Source organism: Rhincodon typus, chromosome 25 (genome assembly GCF_021869965.1).
Source record: "Rhincodon typus isolate 14 chromosome 25, sRhiTyp1.1, whole genome shotgun sequence".
Lineage (NCBI taxonomy): Eukaryota > Metazoa > Chordata > Chondrichthyes > Orectolobiformes > Rhincodontidae > Rhincodon > Rhincodon typus.
Genome location: NC_063356.1, coordinates 737,928 through 744,426, shown reverse-complemented (window position 1 = coordinate 744,426; position 6,499 = coordinate 737,928).

The window sequence follows — 6,499 nt, the reverse complement described above, 5'->3', positions numbered from 1 at the left end:
TCACACATACACAAACACAGACACACACACACACTCACACTCACACAGACAACTTAGGTGCACACACAGACACGCATACAGAAATGCAAACACACAGATACACTGACAAATACTAATACATACACAGACTCACTTTGATGGGTGTTTCTAGATTCTTAAGTTCATATCGCCTCTTCCTTCCATTCTCTGTCTGACATACATGGCCACTTATTGTGCTTTGGAATTATGAAACTATGTTAAACATTCACAATGTTCTAAGGTTAAATCCATTGGATAGTACTGTTTGATTGTAACCCTTTATCTTGAAATTTGCAAAGGGCAAACACTGAGGGATGCCCCTGAAATCTTCACCATCTTTTTGCTCTCAGGCACTGACCTCCAAACCCTGCCTCCGTTTCCAGCCTCATTTCAGACTGCTCACATTCTTGGATTTGTTTTTGTAACTTTCCCACTTTCACAAATTGCTTCCTTCCCTGGTCAGATCTTGCCACCTGTTTTTCAATGATGTTTTAGTTCAGCTCAAGTTTCATCATCTCTCTGTTCCCCTCCTGGCTCGTAACATTTCAATGTTGGACCAGTAAAGAAAGTCTACGGTAGGGAAAGCACTGGGGTTACATCAACATCACTAAAACAAACTCGTGTTTCAGAGAAACGACAGCAGAGTCACAGATTCATAGAGATCCACAGACAGAAAAAGGCCCTTCAGCCCATGAAGTCAAGAACAAGCACCTCACAACTCTAATCCCATTTCCCAACACTTGGCCCATAACTATGTGTGACTTGGCATCACAAATGCACATCTAAATTGTTCTTCAATCTTTTGAGGGTTTCTGTCTATCCCACCCTTACAACCAGAGACTTCCAGATTCCCACCACCCTCTGGGTGAAATTCTTTTCCTCACATCCCCTCGAAACCTCCTGCCCCTTTCCTTTAATATGCAGCCCCCTCCCCAGCCATTGATTCCAAGGAGGGTATGTTTCTTCCTGTCTACATTATCTATGCCTCTCATAGATTTTTACATTTCAATCAGCTTTTCATCATTGATATAAATTATTTGCATGTGAACATAGGAGGTATGGTTAGTAAGTTTGTAGATGACACTAAAATTGGAGGTGTAGTGGACAGTGAAGAAGATTGCCTCAGAGTACAACAGGACCTTGATTAGATGGGCCAATGGGCTGAGGAGTGGCAGATGGAGTTTAATTTAGATAAATGTGAGGTGCTGCATTTTGGAAAGGCAAATCAGGGCAGGTTTTAAACACTCAATGGTAAGGTCCTGAAGAATGTTGCTGAACAAAGGGACCTTGGAGTGCAGGTTCATAGTTCCTTGAAAGTGGAGTTGCAGGTAGATAGGATAGTGAAAAAGGTGTTTGGTATACTTGCCTTTATTGATCAGTGCATTGAGTATAGAAGTTGGGAGGTCATGTAGCAGCTGTACAGGATATTGGTTAGGCCCTGATTGGAATACTGCGTGCAATTCTGGTCTCCCTGCTATAGGAAGGATGTTGTGAAACTTGAAATGGTTCAGAAAAGAATCACAAGGATGTTGCCAGTGTTGGAGGGTTTGAGCTATAGGGAGAGGCTGAATAGGCTGGAGCTATCTTCCCTGGACCATCGGAGGCTGAGGGGGTGAACTTGTAGTGGTTTATAAAATCATGCAGAGCATGGATAGGGTGAATAGACAAGGTCTTTTCCCCAGGGCAAGGGAGTCCAAAACTAGAGGACATAGGTTTAAGGTGAGAGGGGAAAGATTTAAAAGGGACCTAAGCGGCAACTTTTTCCACATAGAGGGTGGTGCGTGTATGGAACGAGCTGCCAGAGGAAGTAGTGGAGGCTGGTACAATTACAACATTTAGAAGGCATCTGGATTGGTATATGAATAGGAAGGGTTTAGAGAGATATGGGCCAAATACTGGAAAATGGAACTAGATTAATTTAGGATATTTGATCAGCTTGGATGAGTTGGACTGAAGAATCTGTTTCCATGCTGTACATCTCTATGATTCTATGCCCCCCCACCCTCAGTCTCTGTTCTAAAAAAAAAATTCCCCAGTCTGTCTAATGTCTCTTCATAACTGCACCTTGCTAGCCCAGGCAACATCCTGGTAAATCTCCTCTGCACCCTCTGCAATGCTATCACATCCCTCCTATAATGTGGGCTCCAGAACTGTACACAATATTCTCGCTGTGTCCTAACTAATATTTTATACTGCTCTAGCATCACCACCCTGCTCTTAAACTCTATGTCTCAGCTAACAATGTCAAGTATCCCATATGCCTTGCTAACCCTGTATCCACCTGTCCTGATACCAGCTCTGATGAAGAGTCATCTAGACTCGAAACGTTAGCTTGTTCTCTCTCCATGGATGCTGCCGGATCCACTGTGATCTCCAGCATTTGTTATTTTCAATACAGATTCAGTATCTGCAGGAATTTGCTCCTAACCCTGATAAATTAAGGGATCAGTGAGCATGGTCATCAAGATCCCTCTGACCCTTGGTGTTTCCCAGGTTCCTATAATTCATCTTGTATTTCCTTACCCTGTTTGTCCTGCCCAAGTGCATCACCTCACACTTATTTGGATTGAATTCCATTTGCCATTGATCAACCCTTCTGACCAACCATCTATAAACTCCTGTAATTCAGGGCTATCCTCCTCATTATTTACCACCCAACCAATTTTTATATCATGTGTGAACTGATTGATCAACCCTCCAACATTCAAGTCTAAATTATTTATATAAACCACAAACAGCAAGGGCCCCAACACTGACCCCTGTAAGACCCCACTCCAGTTGGAAAACACCTCTCAATCATTACTCTCTGCTTCCTGCCACACAGCCAGTTCAGGATCCAATTTTCCAAATTTTCTTGGGTCCTTTGGGATCTTACCTTCACCATCAGTCTCCCATACGGAACCTTATTAAAAGCCTTGCTGAAGTCCAAATAGACTACATCGAATGCATTGCCCTCATCTACATACCTGGTCATCTCTTTGAAAAATCCAATCAAGTTGGTCAGACATGACCTCTCTTTAACAAAACCATGCCGACTAACATTGATTAATCTTCTCTCTCCAAACGCAAATTAATTCTGTCCCTCAGAATCGATTCCAATTGCTCTCCCACCACTGCCCCACCATCAGGTTAGACCGACTGGACTGTAGTTGTGGGTTTATTTTATAATGTTAAAATTGATAACAGCAGAATTCTGCAGAGGAATTCCTCACAACTGTACATATCTGCAAATATCAGAATTTCAGAAAAACACAGCAGTATTCTTGCCTGTAAGAAAGGAATGATTGGATTGATGTTTCTGGTCTGCCATTCCCTGTTTTTAATCAGATCATTGGATTCTTGTTAATCCAGATCTTTCTCTGCACTTTCTGTCTGAGAGTTTGGGCTTCTTAAATTTATTAATTTGCATTTAAAATGTACTGTGCATCTGTAAAGTTCAGAACATTAGGCAACACCAGGTAACTTTTAAAAGAAGTGCTCAAACAAATTTGACACCATTCCCCAAAGGAGTCGGTTTCTGTTATTTATAATGTCCGATATCTTCATCAATTAAACAGATTGAAATGATTTCACTGCAATATTGCATAAGGATTCCAAGAAACATCAACAATACTTTTGTCCTGAATAAATAAATGCATTCACTTATTATATTTTAATTATCAATATAATTTTGAACAAAATATGCAAACTTACCCCAGTAATAATAACACTAGGACTGGTTCTCATTATAAGAAAGAAAGTTAGGAGGAGCAGAGGTCTCATATTGAAACCCAGAGACGGGAGCATTGTCTGAACGGTGTTGGGTGTCTGTCTCAGGCTGTCAATCTGTTGAGCTGAATTGTAAAATACCCTCACAATCAAGCAGCAGTTCCTACAAGCTGTACCCTCCCACTTCAACTCCTGCTCTTCAAATGTCGTGAAGCTGTTCCAATCTGATAGTGAGGAATACCCCTTTTCCTTTCTATCTCTGTTACTTTCTCTTCATCTTTTTCTCTTTCCCTTGGCTCCTTGTAGTTTCTTTTCCCTCCCTGTCCCTTCCGCTCAATATCTCAGCCTCATTCTATCCATTTCTTACGACTTCCCTTATTGCCTGCCTGTTGATGTATCTTCCTCTCTTTGTCCAATTGTCTCCCTCAGTCACTTTCTGGCTCCCCTTATCTCCACTTTCCTTTTCTGTCTATTCCTCTCTCTGTCTCTTTATCTTTCTGTCTCTCCCTTTAATCTTCCAAACTCTCTACCGCTTTCTCTGTCCTTCTTTCTCTCTCTCTCTCTCTCACAAACACACACACACACACACAGACAGACAGACACACACACAGACACACACACAGACACACACACACACACACACACACACAGCCACACAGACACACACACACACACACACACACATACACAGCCTTGCTCTTTATCTATCTTTCTTTCTTTCACTTTGCCTCTTTTTTCTGTTTCTGACACCCTATCGTTCTTTTGTATACATCCCTCTCTCTGTAATATTCTCTCTCTCTCTCTTTCTCTGTCTCTCTCTCTCTGTCTTTCTCTCTCCTCCCATGTTTTGTTTCACTCTCTCTCATTCTCTCTTTATCTGACTTTCATTTTCAATCTTGCTGGGCTCTCTTCCTGAATATGTCCTGTGACTCTGTTTTCCCTAGAACAAGGAGGAGAGTCTATTGTGGTTTCCCATGATATTTCTGTCTAAACTGTCACCTGGGAAAAGAAATTCTGAAGCATTTAAGAGATTGATTTGACAAAGTATTAAATTATATTCAGAGTCAGACACTCTGATTTGTTTACCTGATTCATTCTGAAACTAAATCAATAATGAACATTTGGTTTAATTTAGTTTTAAATGCCAACACAGCAGCTTTATAGATCAACTCAACACTTGAGAGTGGATATAAATTCCACCGGGACTTGTATTTCCCTTCCACAGTTTTGCAAATTGGTGACAATTTTTAACACGATTCAGTTAATGATTTTTACACACCTAGGATGAATCTTCACACACACACTCACACACACGTACACACACACGTACACACACACTCACGCACACACACTCTCCCACACATGAATACACACACCCACCCACACATTGTCACACACACACACACAGACACTCAGAGACACAGACACACAGACTCTCACATACACAGACACAGACACAGACACACACACACACAGACACAGACACACACACACCCGCACAGACACACAAACACACAGATACACACACACACACTTGAGAAATGGGGGAAATTAAACAAGATTACAAAGGTTCCATATTATTAGTTAATATTTATTCTACATCAGACTGCAGTTATACTGCTGGAATTGTGTTAGAAATCAGTCTACACTCCTTCAGACAGCCTCAGAATGCTTTGGTTTGACTACCTTGGCAGCTGTGTATTACCTGCAAAGCTGAGCCCACTTCTTTTGGTGTTGCTGATCTCAGGAATAGCTGCTGATGATGCTGTGAACCTTATACACCATCAAATCCCTATTAGCAAATTCAACAATCTCAGAGAAAGTATGAAAGGTGCAGAAAGTGCTGAGCCTGTATCAGAGACTTGACATTCAAAATCACAATTAGATCATGGCCCTTTTCAGGTTACCATTTCCAGCATTCTCATTCAGAAATGATTACAGATCAATACAGTGCGAAAAGAATCATTCAAACTACTGTGCCAAAGCTCGCTCTTTGATTAGTCCCAGTCTTGTAAATCTATCCCCTCAAGCAGAGATTGAATTCCATTTTAAAAGTTACATATGATTGTAAAGGTCTCAAATTTCATATGTACATAAATTAATTGCTGATGAGACATCACTGTGGCCATATCTCCACACACACTTTCCCACTCACATACACACACACTCCGACTCTCACACACACACACTCTCTCCCCCACTCACACACATTCACACACTCTCCCACTCACACACACACACTCTCCCATTTTCACACACACACTCTCCCATTTTCACACACACACTCTCCCACTCACACACACACACACTCCGACTCTCACACACACACTCACACACTCTCCCATTCTCTCTCTCTCTCACACACACACAACATTCTCTCCCCCACTCACACACATTCACACACTCTCCCACTCACACACACACACTCTCCCATTCTCACACATGCACACACGCAGTCTCCCATTCTCTCTCTCTCACACACACACACTCTCCCACTCACACATACACGCACACTCTCCCACTCACACACACGCACACTCTCCCACTCACACTCTCCCACTCACACATACACACACTCTTCCACACACACACACACTCTTCCACACACACACATACACACACACACACACATACACACACACACACACATACACACACACACATACACAGTCTCCCACACACACACACACACACACACTCTCCCACACACACACACACACACACACACACACACTCTCCTACACACACATACACACACTCTTCCACACACACA